This window comes from Thermobia domestica, chromosome 18, assembly GCF_964235325.1.
Source record: "Thermobia domestica chromosome 18, izTheDome1.hap1.1, whole genome shotgun sequence".
In the NCBI taxonomy this organism is placed as follows: Eukaryota; Metazoa; Arthropoda; class Insecta; order Zygentoma; family Lepismatidae; genus Thermobia; species Thermobia domestica.
Window position 1 is genome coordinate 3,319,804 of NC_137471.1, and position 25,727 is coordinate 3,345,530.

General features: G+C 38.3%; 1 protein-coding gene across 2 annotated transcripts in view; it reads right to left on the reverse strand.

The window, feature by feature from the left end:
• The window catches only part of LOC145675571 (ileal sodium/bile acid cotransporter-like), a 121,309-nt gene that overhangs the window by 90,020 nt on the left and 5,562 nt on the right, over window positions 1-25,727 (reverse strand). Inside the window, exon 2 of one of the 2 annotated variants that reach the window (XM_081746090.1) lies at window positions 23,246-23,487. The exons of the other annotated variant lie outside the window; for it this stretch is intronic. The gene's annotated coding sequence lies outside the window, so the exon portion shown is untranslated. The remainder of the gene's footprint in view (window positions 1-23,245; window positions 23,488-25,727) is intronic. 2 annotated transcript variants of the gene reach the window in all.

Consider the following 25,727-nt stretch of genomic DNA (forward strand, 5'->3'; position numbering starts at 1 on the left):
CAATTATTTTCCAAACATAATTCCTTTCTCCAAAGAAGAATGAATGGAAAACTGAGAACTGAAAATTTATCTGAGTTTTCACTCGAGCATTCCGAGGTGTTTTATTGAGCAAAGTTAAACCAGGAACTCTGGTGAGCGAACTATTAGGAACAGCTTCGACAAATAATAATAATAATAATAATAATAATAATAATAATAATAATAATAATAATAATAATAATGGAATCGTAAGAGATCGGAACTATACTGCGGAGTCTGAATGAATGCATCTTACTTGGAATCGAACTCAGAATCACCGCTCGGCTACTTGGAAGACTAAAACCATTGTTCAAGTCAAACCTATAGTTTCTAATCTTAATTGGTAGAAAAATTAAAACAGATATTCAAATTTAATATTTTCGAACTTATCGTTTAAATTTCGTATGAACCATAACGTGCCTCAGATCCTGATGACTTAACCTTGCTTTTCCATGATTTTGTTATATCCATCAGCAGTTTCATCCACGTTTTTCAATAATTTATTGAAATCTTTTAATATCACTGAATATGACGAATAACTTAATCAGCTTAAGGTTAGTGTAAAGGGACAAGTTTTGCCGATAGATGGCACTACAGTCTTCGTATCTCTCCCATGTTTTTTTACCTTCCGCGAAAATTTACAATTTCTCTTACAAATTTCCACCTACAGACTTTAAATTTTTAGAGAAGGAACTTCATAGCCTACTAAGGGGAACAAGCCGTGCAGATTTTTAATTTAGAATTTTCTTCATTGTTGAAACAGCTTTATTGTTAAAGGTTTGGATATCAATTTCAACAATCAAGCCATTTCAACAATGAAGAAAATTCCAAATAAAAAATCAGCACGGTTTATTGCCTTCGATAGATTATGAAGTTCCTTTTCTAAACGTTTGAAGTCTGTAGGATGAAATTTGTAAGAGAAATCGTGATTTTTTGTGAACGGTAAAAAATACATGGGAGATATACGAAAACTGTAATACCATCTATCGGCAAAACTTGTCCCTTTAAACCAGCCTTAAGAAATCTACACTTCATAGTTAGCCAAATAATACTCCTGTACTTTGAATACAAAATCTGACGCTACCCAAAGCCGGGAAACCCCCGAGAAAACTCACGATGACGATGTAGTATACCATAAATCTTCATGGACTGGAATCGAATCATGGACACCCCGCATCAGAGGTGAGTGGTCTACCTATTCTATAAATTTTCGACCTATTCTTCCAAGGATGCCTTTACAACTTTAATTTTGAGTAAGTCCACTCCTTCGCTTATGGATATATACAGGGACACATTTAGGGGGGGGGGCAAAGGTACACGTGCACTCCCCTCTTCGTTGTAAATATACACTACCTAAAATGAGAAGCTAGCAGTGAGTTTTGCAAAATCAATAGTTTAAGTCAATTTTCTGAAGGTTGAAGGAAAAGAATTCATCGAGAGCAGACACTTAGCATTTACAAAGGAATTCCTCATTCACATCACAGATACCTAAAGGCATTTAAAAAACTCAAATTTAATTAAAATGTACTAGTAGTTATTGGTGCACCCCCCCCCCCTCAGAGAATTCTGGATCCGGCCCTGGATATTTATACACATTTGATTGATTAATGACAATAGGGAATTACTTTTACAGTAGTGCTATTTGTTAAATAATTATCCACCATTAATATAAATAGTGGAAAATATATTTACTCTATATTGTATCTTACGGCGTTTATATATTTTTCAAATTTTGGGGTAGGTCCGTGCCCACCCGGCTTACTTACTAGAACGCCACTGTATTATTTCTTTGTTTCCAAATTCGTTGGTGCACAATGGCATCTTCTACTGCAAACCGGAAAACAAGAAATCAAGCTGTGATATAAGTTTTTATTTGTTTATTTATTTATTTACATAGCTTTTGAGATGAAACAGTCCATATTTTAAAAGTATATTGCTTGTAGTTAATCGACATCAAATGTCATTCTTTTACAATGTATGCTCATAATGGTAACGAAATTTAGCTGTCTTCTGTTATTATAGTTTAAACGGTAATGCACCATTACAAACTCGGTAGGTAACTTCATTTCACAAATGAAAGAATGTTTAATTAACGTAGTTACCCATGCATATTGAACATTAAATAAAGTAAATTTTAATAGGTTCAAGGACCTGACTCTTGCTTTATTATCTTAATGGTTAATGAGACGCCTTGCACATTGACAAAAGCTTAAATAATCCGTCAAGAGTCACGTATATGCACCTGAATGGCTTCGAGGCTCGACAATTTTTCTTTCCTCGACCTACTAACCTGCTTTTAACTTTTCTATGCAACTTTACTCCTATACTGGCAAAACCTTTCACCAATCATACCTGCTGCGAAATTATAGTCATTTTCTCGATTTAAATTATATGATATACTCTTGTGTAGCTGGTTTTTAGTCCACTTTTCGTGATTTCTTGGTTGGAGTTTAAGACGTTTGGCGTCTCTTTTCACAGCCGAGGTTATGAGATGAGTCACACTGTTTAAAGCGGGTTTTGAACCGCCAGCGCCGGATTTTGAAAATCACTGTAAGTGCTCCAATTTATATATCACAACCGAGGATCTGGAGATAAAAAATATCACCTAGGCTCAAAGAGAGGTCGGGGACACTACCATAGAAAATTTTGAAAATTGACCCTTCTGAAAATGCAGTTTGAGGTATTTTTAATTAAAAAAAAAAAGTGTACGTTTTTTCTTTTCTTTTCACAGTGATAGAATGGAAGTACGAAAGCGAAACCAGAGAGGCTCTAACCCCAGACCCTAGATGCCATCTCGATAGCAGAACTTTGTCTTTCTGCGATGAGCTCTTGTAAGTCAAAAAATTTCTGCAGAAATTCCAAAATAAAAATCAAGATGATAAGTTCCAGCAGAAGAAACACTTGTGATTGTTAAAAATACGCTTTACGCGACTTGAAAAACAGTTCAAACTATATTTATGCGAGTCGTCCGTGCATTTAAGACATCCACAAATAGCAGGCACGTTTTCATACTTTTCTGTTAACTATTTTCTTTCTTTTGGCTTTTTTTTTTTTTTTTTTTTTCACAGGCGCGGCAAATTTTCTGCGATTACATCGCAGATCGCGGCATGTTCTACTACGTGGGATCTCATCATACAATTCTGAACGCATTCTAGTATTTGTGATACATAAAAGGTATGAAAAAAAAATAGTTGAAAATGACATAGAAACGCTAGCTCAATTTCTCATATTTTGAGAATTTTGGCCGAGAAAAAAATACAGTGAAAAGTTCACTTTTGATCTTTAGCGCGACAACTGAGGAATTTTGAGTGTTTTTACCCATGGTAAAGTTTGTGTCCAATTTTATATCCCCTCCTCTCCTTTCCATGAAAAATCGAGAAATCAGATACTATCATCATTGGGAAAATATGACGAAAGATTATTATTTCTCTTTTCTTTTCACTCTTTTTTTATTTTTCTTCCATCTTTTATGTGTGGATGCAAAGCGCCCTGATAAAAATTCTGAGGATTTGCTCGAGCAACGGAGCATCTGAGGTTGGCGCACCTGGTTCAAATTATTACTCCGGTTTGTATCTGAGACACGTACTTTTTACCGGTAATCGAACCCGGGACTACACTTTTAGTTACGGGCACACATGAGGTACATTACGAATAAAGACCAGAAGTTGTGGCGAACTGCCATATTTTGCCATTTTACAAAAAGTCGCGAATAAATGACATTTATTGTGATCATTGGCCATATTTGATATTTTATGGTTGATTCTTATGTTTTGTTCACCTTTTTACGGAAATGTAAGTTCATCTTCTGTTCACCTTCTCGTGCAATGCATTACCATCAACCCAGAAGTGCACTGCCATCAACGAGGATTACTTCCAAGGACAGTAACTGCTGTTTCACGTAACACAACGATCTATTCTAAATATATACATATTCACCGAACTTTCTGGATAGAGATTATATTATAACACTCTTATTATTTTCCTCGTATCTCTTCAAAGCACCAAAAGAAATTACTCGCAACTGATGGATCACCAAAAAAAGGAAAGCAATGGATGGAGATTGTTTCCAAGAAGATTCATTTCAGAGAAATACTCTCAAGTTGTTTTCTCTCTGCCTTTAGCAGTGAAAACTACTTTTTTCTTCTTTATCTGACGGCTAAATAAATCTTTTGAAAAAGAATGAAAACATCGTTATGGATTACTAATAAAACTTCAACTGACCAAAGCAGTTATATTTTAAGATTGTATATCTGTATTACAGTTTCGGCTATGTAACACAAATATATAACCTTAAAATATATATACTGCTTTGGTCAGTTGGAGTTTTATTAATAATCTTGAATTTTGCAAAGCTACACTGAATCATTTACATCGTTTTGGCTTACAGTAGATATATTTTAATATCAGGACTACCCAAAAAGTGATTCACGTTTTGGAATATTTTTTTAAAAAAAGGGACGGTAGACTTTTCTTTATTATATATACATTTAGAAGCCAGACTCTTACACTACTATTCGACATAGTCGTAGTGCAAGTTTAGGCAATTATCATAATGAGGAACAAGCTTACAAAGTTCACTGTCATTAAAAAGTTGCTGCCTGTGACTTCAACCAACTATTTCTGCACGCCAGCCTGAAGCTCTGCGTTTCCATCCAGTTCTTAAAGTGGAGAAACAAGTGGTAATCACTTGGTGCGAGATCTGGGCTATAAGACGGATGACTGAAAACCTCCCAAATAGTTTAGGACGCCAAGAGTTCCTGAGTCTGCTTGAGAATATATGTACGGCCATCTTTATAAACATAATGTACCAATGCCTCACTCCACTTTCACTCATCACACTTTCACTGTAAAATTTCACAGTTGTCGATAAATATTTAATTAGTTTAGAGTTTCACACCAGCGTATGGTCGACCTCAGTTGACAACTGCCGGGATTTTCAATCGCAGCACCCATTTTAACATTATGAACAGAGCAGAAAAACCACGAACTAGCGTGACTTTCTAGATAGCCCTCATATATCTGAAATCACGCATTACATCAGATATTGCAGTTAGTCATGGCGGACTTGTACCCTGAACTTAATCATGAACTGGCTTAGCATATAATACGCATCTGAGAAGAAAATGGCTTCACGCTCCTACTTTAGTGTCAGCAAAGGAGTGTGATTCGATACTGTGTTAAAGTGAGGCTTTGTAATAAATTAAAGGGTAAAGCAGAGTATAACAGAATGAAAACACTAGCTTTCCATTGCATGATTTTGACCTTTAGGCTCAAGCAGATGGACAATGAAACAGAATAATGACAGAAGTAGTTATGGGATGGGAATATGGAAAGGAAACGGGAAAACCCTGACACAACTCATGGATATGTCGTTCTCCACCACAAACTCTCATGGCTTGGAATCGAACCAGAGATCCTTACAACAGAACTCAATGCTCTAGACCACTGAGCCAGCTAGAGATAAAAAACCGGCTTTTTAGGACAAAGTTTTTTCTTTCATGAAAAGTCCAATTTGGGGCAAAAATTGAAATTTTCTGTTTTTATGTCTTTCTTATTCAGGTACTACTCTTGATTCCCTGTACTGGATTCTACAATTAAGAAAGTACGTTTACAACATCCAGTACTTGTGAGTTCTACGCTCAGTTCGGGCCTGGCTATCTTGATTGATTTTCAAACTGATATTGCAGTTGTTGCCAGCAAGTGTCAATTATGTAACCCTAACATCTCAAGTGTAGTTTTGGTTCCCTAACCACCTTCTCAAGTACCTGGAAGTTATACATCTTAATACATATGTTTTACTGGTTGCCTAAATTCAATCTGTAAGGCGAGAAAAAAGCACCATAAACAAAGAAATAGACACAAAACCATTTTTGTTTCGGTATCAAATTTTGCTTACATCCTGCTCTCCGTTCGGAAAACATTTCATCCTGAGTTACAGAGCGTTCCGTTTACAAAACAAAGCCAAAAACTGAGTTTCGGATGAAAAAAAATCTTTAAGTTTTACGTCCCACGCTTATGCCGATTAGGCTAAAGGAGACGGCGATGATGAGAAATGAGTGAAATGATGGAATGAAGAAAGTGGGAGGAAACGGGAGAACCCCGAGAAAACCCACGAGCACGGTGTTTGTCCACCACAAAGTCCACACGGCGCGAGCTGGAATCAAACCAGGGACCCCAAGCACCGGAGGTGAACGCTCTACCACTGAGCCACCGCGCCCCCCTTGAGTTTCAGATGATGTTAGTTTAACATGATTATAAACATAACTCTTTTCCTTACTGCTATATTATGTCAAGATTTTTGAAATAAGAAATTTGTGGGTAGCGTTTTAAACATTCTGCTTCTCGAATTTTAGCAGCCTCAATATATATGTTATACCTAGATACAATAAAGTTTCAGTTTATTCATAAATTTAAACTGTAATTTGTACTACGAAATCTACTACACTTTCAGAAAAGTTACTGCTAACATTATTAAACTTTAACTAAAACATCTTTGACGTTGAATATTTATCTAATAGCTTTACAAAAAATTTTGCTAGAGCCAGAAAACCGACTGCATATACCGCCTTGTAGTCTTTCTTTCCTATCCAATGATCTGTTTTCTTTGATTCTTGAACTTTTCCTTCAGAATACAGTAATTAATAATGTTAGCACGAGACGAGACAACCTAGAAGTCTCGTCTCGTACAAAGCGTTCTCGTCTCGAAAAGATGTGGTAATATCGTCTCGTCTCGAATGGTTGTTTTGTCTCGTTTACGGGACGAGACGCGAGAGATGTCTCTTTCCGTTGGTAACGCTAAGGCGGCTGACGCTGACGAAAAAGAACTGTTACGCCAACTTATTAAAATTACAACTTTTAACCAAGTTTTGTTTGGTTAACAGGTTACAACACGACTACAATTTTCCAACAATGACTGCTTAGTTTCGACTGAACCAGTAATTAGTTACTACGACAGGAATATTTGTCAATACCGTCGGTACAGTCGAAAGGCAAGCCTTCCCACAATCCTCTTTTCAGAACCTCTGCCGAAACTTGAGCAAATAAAGAGGCCTATGTGTCTTTCCGATTTCAAAAATGGCTTAGGTTCGAATAACAACACAAAACAATTAAAAAAAACATAAATTTTATTGTCAAAACAGCATCCTTTCAAAACTCAACTCCGAAAAAGGCTGACGTTTCTTCGGAACAAGAAAGATCACGAAACAATGGTTAGTTGCTGATAGAACTGCCATTAAGAGAACTTGTACTTTTATAGCAGGATTTTTATACATAGATATCCCCAACAGCCCCCGGAATGAAATCTTCTGAAACCCTGATCTCGAAGAATGCTTTAACATTGTACTTGAATCTGGAGTGTTATCACAAAAAAATGAAACTTGAATCGATTGTTTACCAGAATCATAAAATAAATAAATAAATAGATAAAAACCTTACGTATTCCCTGTTCTTTGTAGGATAGTCCAGATTTGAAATAATAAACGCTGGTATACATTTCGAAGGCAAATAATTTATTCCGAATAAATAAATTTTAAACAAATTCAAAAAATGTGTTTGCATTTTCGAGATACAACACGAGACAAGAAGTCTGTCTCGTCTCGTGGCAACACTATTAATTAAATGGTCGTGTGCGTGTGTGTGTTATAATTGGAAAACAGAGGTAGAACGTATTGTTATTTCTTCACTAGAATTGAAATATTCTTAAAAAGGCCAAAATTTCACAGACATACCGTTTACCAAACATTGTTAGGGTCATTAAGTCTAGCAGGCTCAGGTGGGCAGATCATATAGCCAGAATAGAAGAAAATAGGAACGATATCAAAGTTTTAACTGGAAATCCAATCGGAAAACGACCATTAGGAAACCTAGGTGCAGATGGGAGGGCAATATTAAGATGGATCTCGGTGAAATAGGAATACAAAACAGAAACTGGATCCAATTGGCTAATGACAAATGTCAATGGAGAGCTATTGTGAACGCGACATTGAATCTCCGGGTTCCATAGGTCATAGACTTAGTTAGTTTGTTTTCTTTTTTAAGTCATTTTTTTCGAGCTATTGCATCTCAATAAGCCACTATGTGTTCATTTTTTTTTTTTTTAAATACAGTGCTCTGTATAAGTTATTTTAGCAAAGTAGATCCTAAGTGAAACATCTATATTTTACACACTAGTCATTAGACACTATACGAAATAACTTAAACAACTGGGTTTCGTTTCACGTTGTGAAGCTACGTAGACTTCCCAAAATATCGTGGTTCTACTGAAACCGGAAGTGGTACCCATCACTTCCTTCCGGTTTCAACAGAAGGATATGAGTGGAGATGGATCTATTCTTGCGATTTCAAATCCATATCAAAAATAGTTCCTTATTCTACAGATTTGTCTCTTTGAGAATCAATATTGAAAATGAAAGTAGTACAAGAACTCTACCAGTTCCTGCTTAAATAGAAGGATAAGAGCTCTAATAAAATCTCTAGTAGCCCATATAAGAGGGTTGATCAACGCCATCTGTTGGCACCCCGCTGAATTACGTGGTCAGTGTCACTCTAACAAGTGTATCAGGAGCTCTTATTTACGTGCAGTGTTTCTTCCAGACCTGTTTTGGGGGCGCACTGAGAATGCCCTCCGGAGGAGACCAAAATAATACGTATATAATATAACAAAGACAATAGTATCAGCAGCGCCCCCGGAATACTAAGTGTGCCCCCCAGAAAACTGATTCTGAAAGAAACACTGCTCATGTGACTTCCCAGTTTGCCTAACGATACTGGGTGAACGCCGAAAATTGGGATGTACTGGCCGTGAATCGAACCTGGGACCACGCGGACATGGGTCCAACGCTCTAACCATTAAGCTACTAAGCCCCCATATTATTACTATTACTCATTGTTTTCGCTGTGATGCTTGTCGACAAAAACTGACAGATACATCCGCTTACAAGACATTCCATACTTACTGCACTGACTAGCATAGTTTGGAAGTCTAAAAGACACAATTATGCAACTTGTAATACGATCATTGAACTTAATCATTCGTAAATATGAATTATCATTTACATATACAAGATAAAAAATATAAATAACTGTATCAGATTGAGCATTCTCATTCAAGATTACCGTCATATGAATTATGCAATTGTGTTTACATTCTGTTTTAATGAAATACACAAGCAGGACAGAAGAGCGCTATAACGGATGCTCTGTCAATTGTTCATGCAAATAGATTCAAATAAACGTAAAATAAATGTGTACATTTGAAGGTTATCTTGAAGTTCAAGGCTGAAGCAAAGTGACTTTGGCATCTTTTAGCATATCTATCTATATATATAAAAGAGAACGCACAAATCCTTTGTTCCCTCATCACGCTAATACGGCTGAACCAATTTCTTTCATTTTTGGGGGGTTATTAGGATTTGGACCCTAGATGGTTTTTATCATATCACTTTAATTTTTAATTACCAGTGTCTTGAGATAATTGACCATTCAAGTGTCCATAACGTACAAATCCTTTGTTAGTTCATCATAGGTAAAAATAAACGTATTTATATGCAACCCGTATGACCGTGTCACTCGGCGGGTTAACATAAATGACAGGCGCTATAATGTTAACATTTACTGCAATTTGAAAGCGAAAAAGTAAAAATTATCTAAGTAACAAAGTTTATTGCGTTCCGGGGTGACCGCAGCGAAGCGGGGTGAACGCTGCTAGTTATTTCATAAAGAACAGAACCACACATGATAACAGTACAAGCTGCCTCCACTTTCGTACGAATATATGTACACTCATGTCTAAAATGATTGTCGCATATCTATAATTGTCTTCTTGTAAGAATATAATTTGATAATGAGTTTGCAGGGTACTTTTAATACTGATACTATGTGTATAATCGGGAAATGTATATTTGTGGTAAATTTCATAGGAACAAATACGAAAATTAGAATGAATGAAACAAAATGTTGCTAAATGGACAAGGAAGTTTTATTGTTCTTATTTACTGCTCTTTTGACATGAAATTTTCCACATACATGTCTTTGCCAATTATCCACATACTAACATCATAAAAAATACCGGGCAAATTCGTTATCAAATTATATTCCTACAACATCATATTTATAGACATGCGACAATAATTTTGGACATGAAAAATTTGAAATGAAATCTTTGAGTTTTACGTCCCACGCTTATATCGGTTAGGCTAAAGGAGACGGTGATGATGAGTGTTGAATGAAATGATGGAATGAAGAAAGTGGGAGGAAACGGGAGAACCCCGAGAAAATCCACGCACACGGTGTTTGTCCACCACAAAGTTCACTTGGCGGGGGCTGGGATCGAACCCGAGACCCCAAGCACCAGAGGTGAACGCTCTACCACTGACCCACCGCGACCCAATTTTGGACATGAGTGTACGTTTGAGTTGAGAAGAAAGCTGCACCCCCTACAAGCATATCTTCCACCATCATTCTTTTACAATACGAACGTCTTAAAATAATTTTAAGACAATTTTAAAACAATTATCTGCGAAGATTCTAAATTCACAATCCTGACTTCAGCAAGTGGCGTCGCCAGATCTTGCAAACAGGACTTACTCCCCACTTCAATAGGCATATTCTCACAATGATAATCATTTCAGACGTCCGTACTGTTTCTCCTTCGCATTTGCACCACAGACGCTTCTACTGTCAAATTATTTTCAAATTCAATAAACACACGATAAAGATTTGAACTGGCGATTACAATAAGCAGTGTCTTACTCTTCTAGGCAACATTCCGAAGAAAGTTATTAAAGTTCGAACTCATAAATTTGATTCTGGCCCAGTGACCAAGAAAAGTCACTCAACTTCCAAATTACATACATGACTGGACCACAAGCTCCCAAGTGAAATGATAAATAGAATTCTTTCTCAGACAGACAGACAGACAGACAGACACACACACACACAAATCAAAGTTTGAAATGATAAATACTATTTTGACACGGAAGCACACAGGCATATATCGCAGATTGCAATTTTGGATATTTTGGCCCTACGTGTTACCAAGGGCGCCCGCCCATATTGTGGTTTCCAAGGGGGGGGGTCAAGTATAAGCGACGTTTCAAAAATAGTTTCAAATTTTGCTGTAACTAATGTAAAAATACTATTGGATTTTCGATATTCTGAAGTACAATTTTCTCTGGGGGCGAGCGCCCCCTTACCCCTCTTATGGGCGCCCTTGCGTATTACTATATACGGTACTCTGAATTGCTGTGAATACTATCTCAAATTCTCTGTGATTTATTCTATCTAGATCAAAATAAAAAGAATTCTGCAGATCCTTTGTAAATGCTTATACCTTCAAAATCTTTAAACGTGATTTTCTCAAAATATAAGATGTTGGATATTGGTGACCTTAATCTTAACGAAATAAGCATCTTGGAAGTATTGTCATTCTGAATTCAAAGTTGCCTGAATATGCCTACAACTACCCATTTTTATTTTCATATGGATAAATTAACTTTTTTTTTAAAAAAAAAATGACTATATATTTTTAATTTCCACTTATATTTCCTTTCCATTACAAAAAACAACTGAGTAGAGTTCAGAACGATTTAACAAGAAAAATGAATTGAGGAAACACTCGCAGGTATCATCGCGAGATGAATAGAAGAGAAAGTAACCTTTTACTGACTAGAAACGAAGATCACTTGGCTGACCTGCTTTTCACAACAATGCACCTTGAACTCGTCAAAGGATTCATTCTCTGCACAAACAGTCTAACTACTTTGAAAAACCGATGGTAACGAAGATCAACAGTAAATACAGCTGCCTCTCTCGCTCTGCATATTTTTGCTCGAAAACACCACACGCTGTCATTCAAAGAGCAAATATGAGTTCAGAAAATGTAATAGATTTCTTGCAACAAAATTAGTTATCATTTAAAAGTTCATCAATAAACTACAAACTTCATTATAACTACTGGTATGTGCAGGCGCGGATCCAAGGGGGGGGGGGCGACTACAGAGGCTATAGCTCTCCCATGACGCTCAGGTATACACTGGATAAAATGGGCTTCAATCCTGCTTTACACTGGATACAGTAGCGTATTCAGGAATTTATTTCGTGGGGGGTCCAAACTAAATATGAAGGTATTTTATATTAAAATTCTTAAAATTGCCCCTAAAATTAGGCTAAATTTTAAAAAAGTCGAAATTTCGTGGGGGTCCGGACCCCCAGGTCTCCCCCCTGCGTACGTCCCTGACTGGATAAGCGGCAAACTATGGTTTAGCCCCTCCCTTGATCATATCCTGGATCCGCGTCTGGGTACATATATATATATATATATATATATATATATATATATATATATATATATATATATATATATATATATATATATAACGTTTATTGAGGTCAATTAAGGGGGTGGATTACTAAAACTGATACAAAAACTAAACTTTCATTTTGTCCGTTTCTCGTAAGTGAAAGATAATGAAATGTAACTTACTACACCCGAAAATACAAATCGGAAAAACTTTCAGTGTTGCCATCCATAGAAATTAGTGCGTGAAGTTATTAAAATTACACTTTCTGTTTATTACAAGGGTCGTTCAAGGTTGACCAGGACTTATTTCTTCTGAGGAAAGAGATAGCACAAGAACCACCAAACTATGTCAGCTTTTCAAAGCATCCTCCGTGCGCGTCGAGGCACCGTTGCCATCGTTGTGGCAGCTCCCTGATTCCTTTGGCGTAGACAGAACTTGGTTGTTGTTGTAGCCACTGGAGGACATCATTCCTCATTCCGCAGTACTTCATCTGTCGTGAATTTCTTCCCTCCCAGATGCTCTTTAAGGGGTGCAAATGATAATCATTGGGAGTTAAATCTGAACTATAGGGGGATGGGGCAGATCTTCCCAGCGCATTTCGTCCAGAGTTGTTGTCATATTGGCCGTGTGAGGGTGGGCATTGTCGTGGAGAAGAATGACATTTCCAGATAACATCCCAGGTCTTTTCTTGCGAATGGACTTCCGTAAAGCACCACTTAACAATGTGGAGTGATACAGGGCATTAATTGTGCTCCCTTTGTCTAGAAAATCCACATGGATAACACCCTTTATGTCCCAGAAGACACTTGCCATGATATTTCCAGCAGACGACAGCGTTTTGCTTATCTTGGGCGGCGGGGAACCTTTATGCCGCCATTCCATGCTGCTTCTTTTGGGTTGAATTGTGCAACCATGTTTCATCACACGTGATGATGGATTGCAACAATTCATCACCTTCCGCTCGATACCGATTCAGAAGCTGTTCACAGACCGTCGTGCGTGTCCACTTCTGATCAAAGGTCAGCTGGCGGGGAACCCACCTTGCACAGGTTTTCCAGAAGCGTAACTGGTCATGAATGATTGTCTCAACACTACAAACACTGATATTCACCTCGGCAGCAATATCCTGCACTGGTCGCCAGTTCTCAAGAATCATTTGCTCAACACGTGCGATATTCACTGGTGTGACTGCAGCCAGGCGGATGTGTCCATGCGCTTCATTGTCGCAAGTTCCCGTCCTTCGTGAAACTGTTCAGTTCACAGCATTCGTACACTCTTGTCCGTGACATCGTTCGTTTACCATAATGTGCTTGCAATCTTCTGAAAATTTCAGCTGGTTGAAATTTCTCCTTCACAAGAAATTTGATTACACACCGCTGCTCCACAGCCACAGACACACTGCTTGCCGCCATGTTCGCTGCAACTGCTGCGCATGCGCCAAATACGTCATGCCGGGCGCTAGCTACTCGAGAAGGAATACATTACGTCACCTGCAGGTTTCATCATGATCCGTCTATTCATCGATTATTTACGTACGAAAATCCCTGTCAACCTTGAACGACCCTTGTACAAAATAAATGAAAATATTATTAAAAAAGTAGTTAACAAGGAGCAAAGATAACATAATAAGTCATTAATTACCGTTGAGTTTAATTTTCTAGTCACTGACTTAACCTAGATTTTTGGGTAATTCATATTCTGGCCACACTGTTATTTCTATGGATGGCAACACTGAAAATTCTTCTGATTGGTATTTTCGGATATAGAAAATGAAAAAAAGAAATGAAATCTTTGTTTTACGTCCCATGTTTATGTCGGTTAGGCTAAAGGAGACGGTGATGAATAACATTATCTATTACTGTGGTAAGTTACATTTCATTCTCTTTTCAATTACGAAAAACGGGCAAAAGAAAAATGGTTAGCTTTTGTATCATTTTTAGTAGTCTAAACCCCCTTAAATTCGAAAGAAAGAACGTTAAAACCCTCATTTCAGAAATGTCTTAATTCAGAACTTTTGATAGGACATACGGGTAGTAAGTAGTAAAGGAAGGAGGAATTCTGTGAATAATGATGTTAAACTATTATGCCCAAAATAGCTGTTTATAACAAGGATGTTATAAAATAGAGGACTGCGGGCAGGGTGGGGGTGGCGAAAGTGTGACGTATGACTTCCCGATTTTGTTATATAGCTAGATATTTTATTTTATAACATCTTTGGTTCATAACTAATTTTGTACACTGAACTCAATGAAGCTCAAGATAAAATATTTCACGAACAGAGAACGACATATAAGGAAGAGTTTATACAAAAAAAAAAAAAAAAGAGAGAGAGAAAGAGAAAGAAAAAAGAAAGAAAAATTGAAACGAAAAACTTTTGTATCGGTTTCTTGTTTTATGGTAGTTTTTTGCGCCTGGCAGACTGGCAACAACTAAAACACACACACTACGATCTATATAACTTCTAAGTAGTTATTAAGATGGTTAGGTAACCAAAATGACATTTGGGAAATGGTGGTTGCATAACATACACCTGTTGGCAACAACTCCAAAAAAAAAGTGTAAAAAAAATTAATCAAGACAGAGTCGAGTTGATTTTAGTTTAGCGTCCCTTTCAGCAGCGAAGCTATATGAGACGTGGACCTACTGATTAACGTGTAATCCGAACCACAGGAGCTCCCGCCGATTAATCAAGACAGAGTCCCGGCCTGAACAGATGACTCGCAAGTACTGGATGTTGTAAACGCACTTTCTTAATTGTAAAATTATAGGGAAACAAAAATGGTACTTCAACAAGAATGAAAAAAAAGTTTTGAAAAGCTAGATTTTCCATTTTTTTAAACAAAAAATCAGCTTTTTATGGAAACTCCGTCTCCCTCCACATAATCCAGCTTTTTGTATCTGTGCTTATGATACCACTGTTTCATTAAAGATACTTCTAAATTATTATTTTTTTAATAGTGTGCGATATTTAATTAAAACAATTACATATTACATTTGATCAGGTAGTAAATATTTGATGCTACTTATTTATGTTATACTACTACTTCCAGGTATCGTGTAACTGTGGATTACCGGAGGTTCTTGACCTCAAAATGCATCGCATAGAATGTAGTGAAAGTTACAAGAGAACAAGAACAGGTCTTTCTTTCCCACGTCGAAGTGCTGTATCTTTACATGAGTCGCGAGCGAATACTTTACTTCTACTTTTACATGTCTACAGTGGAACATTTCGCAATCCTCCACAATGCTCCGCAGTAGTTAGTTCTCCTTTCATGCGGCGGCATGGGCAAAAAAAGTTCGTAATTGATAGTTGTTCCTTTCCACGTCTGAAACACTCTAACCTACTACGATCAGCGATTCAGTCAGCGAAAATATTTCTTATAAAACATCACAAATTCCAACAGTAACCAAGAAATTAAACGAATTTACTCAAATGAATTTTCTTAAGTCAAATTTTCATTGGTCCCTGTTTTTTACTCCGCCGCATTCTCATTGATAAGTCAACCATAGTCTAGCCACACTCTGCCATCTTAAAGTGATATTTTCATCTCTTTCTTGCCTCTTATTGCACCAGTTCAAAGTCAGTTTCCATTCATACATCTGGTATTTTCTTACAGCTTCTTTCACCATTTTCCTTCTGGCAATAACTATCACTGATGCACTTGGACGAATTTTTAACACTGATGCTAGCGTTCATTAACCTCATTGGGACTCGCGCGCTCGGACTTGAGGTCTGGCTCGTAATAATTTTAAAGGGCTCCATTTATCGGCCTCGAGAGCCTGGCTCGCCGATTTTGAAATCTGTGCTAATGAATGAATCAGATAATTTTGTTACTTCTGGTGTAAGGCCAATTGTCTGCTTTCAATTCACCTATCTATTGGTTCCAAACAACTTGATTCTTACCTTAAAAATATATATTTCGATTTTTAGATTTCTTGGCTCTTGGCATCTATGGCCATATGTCTCTCGGCAATCACACTATTCAAGGAAAGGAAAGGAAGAAAGGATTAAGGAAGGAGGGAAGCGGCCTAGGACTTGTATGTTAAGTACTATCCCGGCATTTACCTGCTGTGAGTGAAAAAACGCACGAATACCTCATTCAGGATAGCTGGCCTGAAAAACCTTATCTACTTTTTCGACCAAGTGTCCCCACCGCGATCCGAACCCGGAACCGCTCGCACCAGAGACGACGAGACCGACAGCGACTACGTTAAATAAATATACCTTTTTGTTACACCACATATATATATATATATAGGGTATAACAAAAAGGTACGGCAAAATTTCAGGGGTGAATTCCTTATGGGTAGACAAGCAAAAAAAAGTTCATATGACCATATATCAGGAAATGCATTGTTACAGAGTTACGGCCATTAAGCCGTTTGATGCTGTGAAATATGAAATGAAATGAAGTCTTTGTGTTACGTCCCATTTTTATGCCGGTAAGGCTAAAGGAGACGGTGATGATGAGAAATGAATGAAATGGTGCAATGAAGAAAGTGGGAGGAAACGGAAAACCCCGAGAAAACCCACGAGCACGGTGTTTGTCCATCACAAAGTCTACACGGCGCGAGCTGGGATCGAGCCACGGACCCCAAGCACCGGATGTGACCGCTCTACCACTGAGCCACCGCGCCCCCTGACGATGTGAAAAAGTCACATTTTGGTCGCCTCTTAACGTGACTCAATTTAAATCTGAATAGCTTACCCCCTAATTAAGCTAGGAAGATTATTTTGGTATCAATGTGTTCCTGACGGATGAGGCTTTCAACTGATATGTATTTCACGTATGTGGAGGGTACCACGGGGGACGGTAAATACGTGATGCAAAAAGAAAAAAAATAGGTAGTTTCCCTCCCCCGTCCGCCGTCCAGAATGTGACTATTTCACAGTATCAGACGGCTCAATGGCTGTAACTCTGCAAAGATGCATTTCCTGACATATGGTCATATAAACTCTATTGCTTGTCTACACATAAGGAATCCACCCAGGGATGTAGCCACGGGGGGCCACCGGGGCCAGGCCCCCAAATGATTTGCTGCACCCCCAAATCACCAGCTTTTAAAACATCATTGTAAGATTACCTCGCTTCAGTCACTTAAAAATAACAAAGTTTACATATAATTTCTTTTGGGTTTGTAGCTGCCCCCCCTCAAAAACAACGGGCCCCTCCTACATAAACCTGCTGGCTACACCCCTGAAGTTTTGCCGTACTTTTTGTTATACCCTATATATATATATATGAAATATATAGCCTGTTATATGCTAAAGGAGATGAATGGCTAATAAAAGCGAAAAAGTATGAAATGAGTGGAATGAGAATGTGAGAGGAAACAAGAAAACCCTCGCACCAGATTTGAATCCTGTATTACTGAGCTTCCGTGGATGCAAGAGTTAACCTATAACTATTTGGTTAGCATACCTGCCTTTATCACGAAAAATCCGGTTAGATGTCCGATGTGCTTCAGATCTCATACACCCTTGCTGCTGAAAAGGATGTTAAGCACCGAAGCAACCGAAGTCCTTTCCGCTCGTCTGTGCCTAGAACGTGCGTACGTGATTCTCGGTTTCATTCTTGTACAAGAGCCTGCACATTATGGAGATACACGGTAGCCCACAATTATGTATATGATGTTTGACTACTGTAGTACTTGCAATTCTAGACAAAAAGTTTCGATATGGCAACACTGTACAGCTTGAGAGTGGGATAACGATAATATGATTGAGCACCGTCACTCTGTGCTACACCAGTGAGAGTGTGGCTGAATGAAACATTAACGCAACAGTTGGATTGCTCGGCGTTAGTCTGTGGAATGGCCAACTCGATCTCCCGATTTGAACTAAATGACTTTTTCTTCTGGGGTGTTTTAAAGGACAAAATGTATCAACATCACATACGCAATTTGGCCGAACTACGTGAAGCTTTCACAAAAGAGTTCTATAGGATACTAATACGGGTCTGTGAAGTTGCTTGTGACAACGTTGCTCTTTGTCTCCAGGGATGTATCGATTTGGTTGATCCATTGGTAATCCATGGAGAACATAGATTAAAATTCTTGAAAGGAATGGCATGAGAATAATGTGTTTATGTTCAAGTTATGTTGCTAGTTTCTTTACCGTAGGCTTTGAAACATCGTATACTTATGGGCCATCCTGTACTTATAGATTTCATTTTCACTATTACTAATTCCAAGCTATGAGGGAAGAAACCGTAAGCACATGGTATATTTTTCAAATGAACACATTACAAACATAAATACGCTAGGAAGTACAATTATCACGACGCAAAAAGAAATGTTTTTGGGTAGCCAACATGAGTATAACGAACCTTACGGTTTCTTTGTTATGATGTGTGTTTATATCAAGCCTAGAACCTATATAAATCCTCTGGGGATTAAAACAGACATTACAATGTTATCTCGACTACAGTTGATAATTCCCTTGCACTATTTCACTAGAGATCTTAATGTTCACAGTGAGTTATTTATGTTGTATTTTACAGCTACCGTTATTACTATAAACATAAAAAGAGTTACTTTCCTTGATATGTAAATACTGCAAACTTGTTGTGTAAGCTTCTTAAAGAAAGGAAATAAACTTCCTAGCACTATCGCCGGAGAAAGGATATGGGCAGCCACGTGCCTTTTCTTACTAGGATCATAATATGTGGTCAGCTCATTAGCTCCCATACAAATTATTTATGGCTTTCCAGACCGAAGTTCGGTTTCTCTTTAATTCGAACTTCCACAACTGCTTAAGCAATGCTAGATCGACACCGAAAATCTTGCACAATCAGTAATAGAACCAAAGACCACGCGCGCATAATACAGACATGAAGTAATATGGAAAGGTGTTCGATTTTAATTGGATTTTTTAAAAAATGAAATGAAATGTGTGAGTTTTAACGGTTATGCCGGTTAGGCTAAAGGAGACGGTGATGATGAGACATGAATGAAATGGTGGAATGAAGAAAGTGGGAGGAAACGGGAGAACCCCGAGAAAACCCACGCACACGGTGTTTGTCCACCACAAAGTTCACTTGGCGGGAGCAGGGTTTGAACCCGAGACCACTAGCACCAGAGGTGAACGCTCTACCACTGAGCCACCGCGCCCCCTGGATTTTTTAAAAATAGTTAAAAATTACAAGGATAGTGTTCATACATCCGTACGGTATCTAACGAACTCACCAGATGTGAACTAAACTTGGTATGAAGGTAAACCTTGACTTGCTCGATTACTATGCATGCAGGACCGGATCCAGGTTTTCTGACAGAGGGTGCACCAATAACTCGTAATTGGATTAAATTTGAATTTTTTAATGCCTTTAGGCTTGAGGTGTGAATGAGAAATTGCCTTCGAAATGCTCAGTGTCTGGCCTCGGGAATCGAACCCACGACTTTCTGAATGCAAAACGAACGCTTTACAACTGAGCCACGGATTCTTTGTATCGATATAATGTTCAGTATACAGTTAGCTTGCTGCTTTAGATCAGGGATTCCTTTAATCATGGACACTTAAAATATGAAGGGTACTTGTATCGTACATAATCCTTATGAAAGTGTTGCTATTTTCACTGCTAGCTTCTCATTTTAGATAGTGCATATTTACAGGGAAGGAGGGTGCACGTGTACCCCTCTTAAATCCGGCCCTGTATACATGTGAACATTTTTTGCCGCCCCAGGCCATTATAAAAATGATCCACCATTCCTAACCCCGAAATCAATGAATACCAGTGTAGAAACGTTGAGATACGGGCTGATCATGACACTACTATACCCTGACCGGCAAACGATGATTTCTGACAGCTAAGCTAGCGAGGACGACTGAGAAGTGCGGTGTCGCCATGTGCTTCTCGCGCAAGGGGAGAATCGCCTGCTTCCTCGTTGAGGGTGGGAAGGGGTGAATGAAAGTTTGGCAATGTGCGGTGGTTACCATGGAGACGCGACAGATTGTAAGTCTAAGGTTGGTTGACCTGCTGTCTTCTGCTTGCTCGCCGCGGCCTCGTGCAAAGCTGTCAGAAATCATCGTTCATCGGCCAGGGTATAGTGTTCGTACGTTTCTTTAAGAAAATTTCCCTCAACTGTCACAAACTTTTTCCCTTTTCTTATCAAATTTTCTTTAGTTTGTTGAGTGTCCAATTTCTAAGACAGAAGTTATGCGATAAGCTTACTTTAGCTGTATTAAAGAAAATGCCAACCACATCTGTTTTATCCATTTGCTTTTTACTATTTAAAAAAAAAATCCTCTATTTCAGACAAAAATTTTCTTGTAGGCCCAGAATTACATGTATCTCGAGAATTACATACGGTGTAGTCAAACCAAAACAAACAATTTACTCAGTATGACAAGGTGACCAGAACTTTTACTTTCTAAAACGGGACGCTTACGAATCGGCGACGGTGGGGGAAAGGGGTGACTTCCACATTGCATTTTGGGACTCAGCAGTGTTTTCAATTTACAAAATACACAAGTAAGAATGATAACACATTGTTTCTAACTTAAGTATTACCCAACAATACTTTTAACTACTTGAATACTCAGAATTCCCACTCAATTCCCACTTGAACCACAGAACACACTATTTTCATTTGAATATTCAGAAGTTCTAGGCACGGCTGAACCTTCCCAATGAGTGTCGGTACGGAAGAGCGTAGAATTTGCATTGACCATTTATATTCTGAATAATAATTACGGGACATCTGGGTCATTTTTGCTTAAAAACGGGACATTTAGACGTCCCGTTCGAGAATCAGGAAAAACGGGACAAGGGTTGAAAACAAGGGACTGTCCCGGCTAAAACGGGACGTCTGGTCACCTTGCAGTATGATCTGCTTATTCCGTAAAAAATATGAAAATTCAATTAAGGGTCATTTAAAAATGTCGTGGCACCTGATTTATAAAATTCAGTATATTTCACTCAATCAAACATTTTCTTGTACGCTCCGTATTTTGAGAAACTGCATATAGTGTAGCCAAACCAAAACTAACAATTCACTCAGTACGATCTGCTTATTCCATTAAAAATATATATATATATGAAAATTCGATTTAGGGTCCGTTCAAAAATTTTGTGCCCCTGATCCAAAAAATCCAACATATTTCATTCAATCAAACATTTTCTTTTACGCCCCATATTTTGAGAACTACATACATGTAGTCAAACCAAAACTAACAATTTACTCAGTATGATTTGCTTATTCTGTAAAAAAATATGAAAATTCGATTTAGGGGCCGTTTAAAAATGTTGTGGCCCCCGATTTATAAAATTCCGTATATTTCATTCAATCAGACAATTTCTTGTACGCCCCATATTTTGAGAAACTGCATATAGTGTAGCCAAACTAAAACTAACAATTTACTCAGTATGATCTGCTTATTTCGTAAAAAAAAAAAAAAAAAAAAAAAAATCGTTTTAGGGTTCGTTCAAAAATTTTGTAGCCCCTGATCCAAAAAATCCAACATATTTCATTCAAACATTTTCTTTTACGGCCCCATATTTCAACAACTCATTCTTGGGACGCTGAATCTATTAGTTCAAAAAACCGCTTCTCAATATCTGTTACGTTTGTTGCTCTATGGAAATAAGTATTAAAACCGTAAGGACTATTAAATTTCAACCACTTCCGGTTTTGGTATAAGTGTTGTAAAATGGTGATGCTATGTTGTGTCTTGAAAACCTGGGTCGATTGCAGAAAACAACTTGTTACTACCTATTACCGTTTTTGTTCAACGACGACCAATGTTGAAACCGGAAACAGTTGATTTCTACCATTTCCGGTTTGAACATAGGGATAACGGAGGATACAGAACCTATTCTTAGGATGCTGAATCCATAACAAAATTCCATTACTCGCCACTTCCTACTGTTTCGTTCTATGGACATCAATTTTGAAACCGGAACCGATGGCTGATTATCATATCAGGTTGCAACAGAGGAATAAAGCCACAGATGAAACTTACTCTTCATCCACTGTACTGAATCCATATTTAAAAAACAGAAACTGTTCGTCGCTTTATTATTATTTTATTTATTTATTTTTACGATCATTATTGAAACCGGAAATCTAAAATTTCTACCAAATTTCTATCAAAAAATCGGGTACGTATCCTCAATGTACAGAAAATGAGACGAATAGTGACAAGACATGTGAGGAATTGAGACTACAGTGTGAGTGGAGGAACCATTTGGCTGCACCTTCATCAATTGGAAAGCACTACAAGTAGGGCCAATGGGTCCCACATGATTTGACTCCGGGCCAGAAGACAACGCGATGTGTTTCTATGCTGTCTCGTACGAGGAAGGAGCCATTTCTGGGGAATGTGATAAGAAGTGGGTCCTGTACAAAGCACCACGGCGCCGTCAATATTGGTTACCATCCCATGAACCAGTTCCAAAACAGCCGAAACCAGCACTGCACCAGAATAAATTTTTCCTGTATGTTTGGTGGACTGTTCACGGCGTCGTACATCGGGAACTGCTACCAGCTGGTCAGAGCATCAATGCAACTGTGTACTGTTAGCAGCTAAGCCGTGTTCGAGAAAAACTCAAAACTGTAGAGCCAGAGGAAACACTATTGCATCCGCCATACTCCCCGGACATTCCACCGTCCGATTATCACATGTTCCATTCCTTGGACAATCACCTTAGAGGCCGCCCGTTCAAATCCCTAGTAGAGGTGCAAAATGCACTTGATACCTTCTTCGCTTAACGCCCCACTAAGTTCCACCGCGATGGAATTCATGGTCTTCCGGAACGTTGGCAGGTCGTCGATGCTGATGGGGACCATTTTTGATCTTCCAGGTACGTCTTAGGTGACATATTGATGTTCGCAGGTGGTGGGTGAAAAAGCGACAGAACTTTTTAGGATACCTTTATAATAGAAATACCTTTATAATTAAAAAAAATAAAATAAAATAAATACTTTACCTTGTGTGACTGTTTCGCACCTATCAGAAAAGTTACATACACGCGCTCCACACACCAAGACAGCTTGAAGTACTCTAGTAACCTGGATCTCTGACGATCCGAGTCTGCTCAGCACTTAACACAAGAGCTCTCGCATCGCGTGTAAGGTGACGGCAATGAGAAGGAATACAACTCAGGCAATGGGCCGAACGCAAGAGAAAGGCTGGAATCACGTCAAGTGTAGCAAACCCAAGCACAATTATCTTTTAAAAAAAACTCATTTCACTACTCATTCCTGGTATATTCGGGAAACAATTCTTAGCTGAACGCTAGATTCATCATGTCCCTACCAAGGGCGCCGATCATAGGGGACCGAGGGCCCCGTCCAAAACTCATGTAGACCCCCTCACATTGTATTTATGAATATACAATATTTGGTATAATTTGAATGCAACTTGTCTTAAAATCCTCATATATCCCTTCGGCATCTGGATGCCCCCCCCCCTCAATTTACAGAGAAATCGGCGCCCTTAGTCCCTACTACTTCAATCTTCGAAGTAGCGTATAATCAACACAAACTTCTTTTTAATTACAAACAGGTGACATGTACAAAAGAATACGCGACATAAATTGCATTGCCGTAAAATGTTGCCTCCCTTCAGCTGGCCTAGTGGCTAGCCTGCGCATTTAATGCACGTTGTTCCGGCTTCGATTATCGATGTAAATGCATTGAACGCATTACGGTGCACGCGTCATATGGTTTCGGTGCTAAAGAGGGACTCTACGGAAGTTCAACAAACAATAAACTGTAGTATGCAAAATAAAAAGGAGGTGCTATAATCTGTGTTTTTCTCTTGCAGCAGGTTAGCATTCTCTCTTCATAATAGCGAGGATCCACATTCGAATCCGCTAACCGGCTATTCTGACAGTTTTCATTATTTTTTTTCCAGATACACAACAGACAAATGTCGCGCCACAGTAAAGTGTCGCAAGCTACACCCGATGGTTAAATCTGTTCACATCATCTACTTTTTAGGGCCCCGGTGGCTCAGTGGTAAAGCGTTCACCTCTGGTGCATGGGGTCCTTGGTTCGATCACAGCTCGTGGTAAATGAGTTTTGTGGTGAACAAATACCGTGTGCGTAGTTTTTCTCGGTGTTCTCCCGTTTCCTCCCATTTTCTTCATTCCACTATTTTATTCCTTTCTCATCATCACCGTCTCCTTTAGCCTAACTGGCATAACCGTGGGACGTAAAACTTAAAGATTTCATTTCATCATCTACTTTACCCCAAGCAATTAAATCAGTGTTGATTTCAAATGATTTCCCTCGGGTGGTGTAGTAAAAATTAGTATTTCAAAATGGTTTCAGTATCTTGGTTAACCTCCTTTCTATTTTTCCTTATATACCCACACTATAGTCTCCTTTAGGATATTCAAATGGAAATAATTAATTAATACATTCACAATTTAATTTTAAAAAAAAAACAAAAAACTTTAAGAACAGAATACACTAGTCGGTGTAAACTTGCTATTTCAAGATGGATACCTTAACGATGACGCAATTATTTCTTCTTTAGGCATTGGCTAATGAGAACAGGCCTTTGACTTTCTCTCCTGCCGATGAAGGACGTATACACGCGTTAAAACATAACTTCATTTTTTTTTTTTATTGCAAATATGTTTCTCTTTTCCTTCTTGTAGTTAAATAAAAATCCGTTTTTACATCCTTGAAGAACCTTCCCCTTTACTCACGACAGAAAGAAAAGATTACTGCACGGAAATGCTTCACAAGTATATCCTTACTATAGTACGTCCTCATTGTACACTATATATGAAAGAGCGAGTCACAGAAAGTAAGCAAGTACACGCAAACCGGTACATTTTTAACCATACCATTCAATTTGATGTCACAGTAGGAACAGAGAAACATTTTTTTTTTTCCGGTTGCATCACTTTCACTTCCCCTTCATCTTGAGGTGTTATAATTTCACCATCCCTAAAGATCATCAGAATATATGTTTTTCAGTTAACGCCTTCTTTATGTATCCAGTCACAGTGACGTTACCAAACCATTGCAGAGAGAATTTAAGACCCGAATTGACACTATCAAAAGTAAAATGTAAGCCATGAAATTAAATCACTAGTTTAATGTCCCACCGTTATGCCCTTCAAGCTAAAGTAGACAGATTATGAATAACGAAAGTGACTGATCGTGAAGAAATTGGTTTTAGATCTCTTCCGAGCTTTACAGTGAGAAGCAGTGCTGCTATTCTAATTTTTAACAACCGGTTCTCTCTCTCTCTCTCTCTCTCTCTCTCTCTCGAGAGAGAGAGAGAGAGAGAGAGAGAGAAATGAAATCTTTGAGTTTTACGTCCCACGGTTATGCCGGTTAGGCTAAAAGAGACGGTGATGATGAGTAATGAATGAAATGGTGGAATGAAGAAAGTGGGAGGAAACGGGATAACCCCGAGGAAACCCACGCACACGGTGTTTGTCCACCACA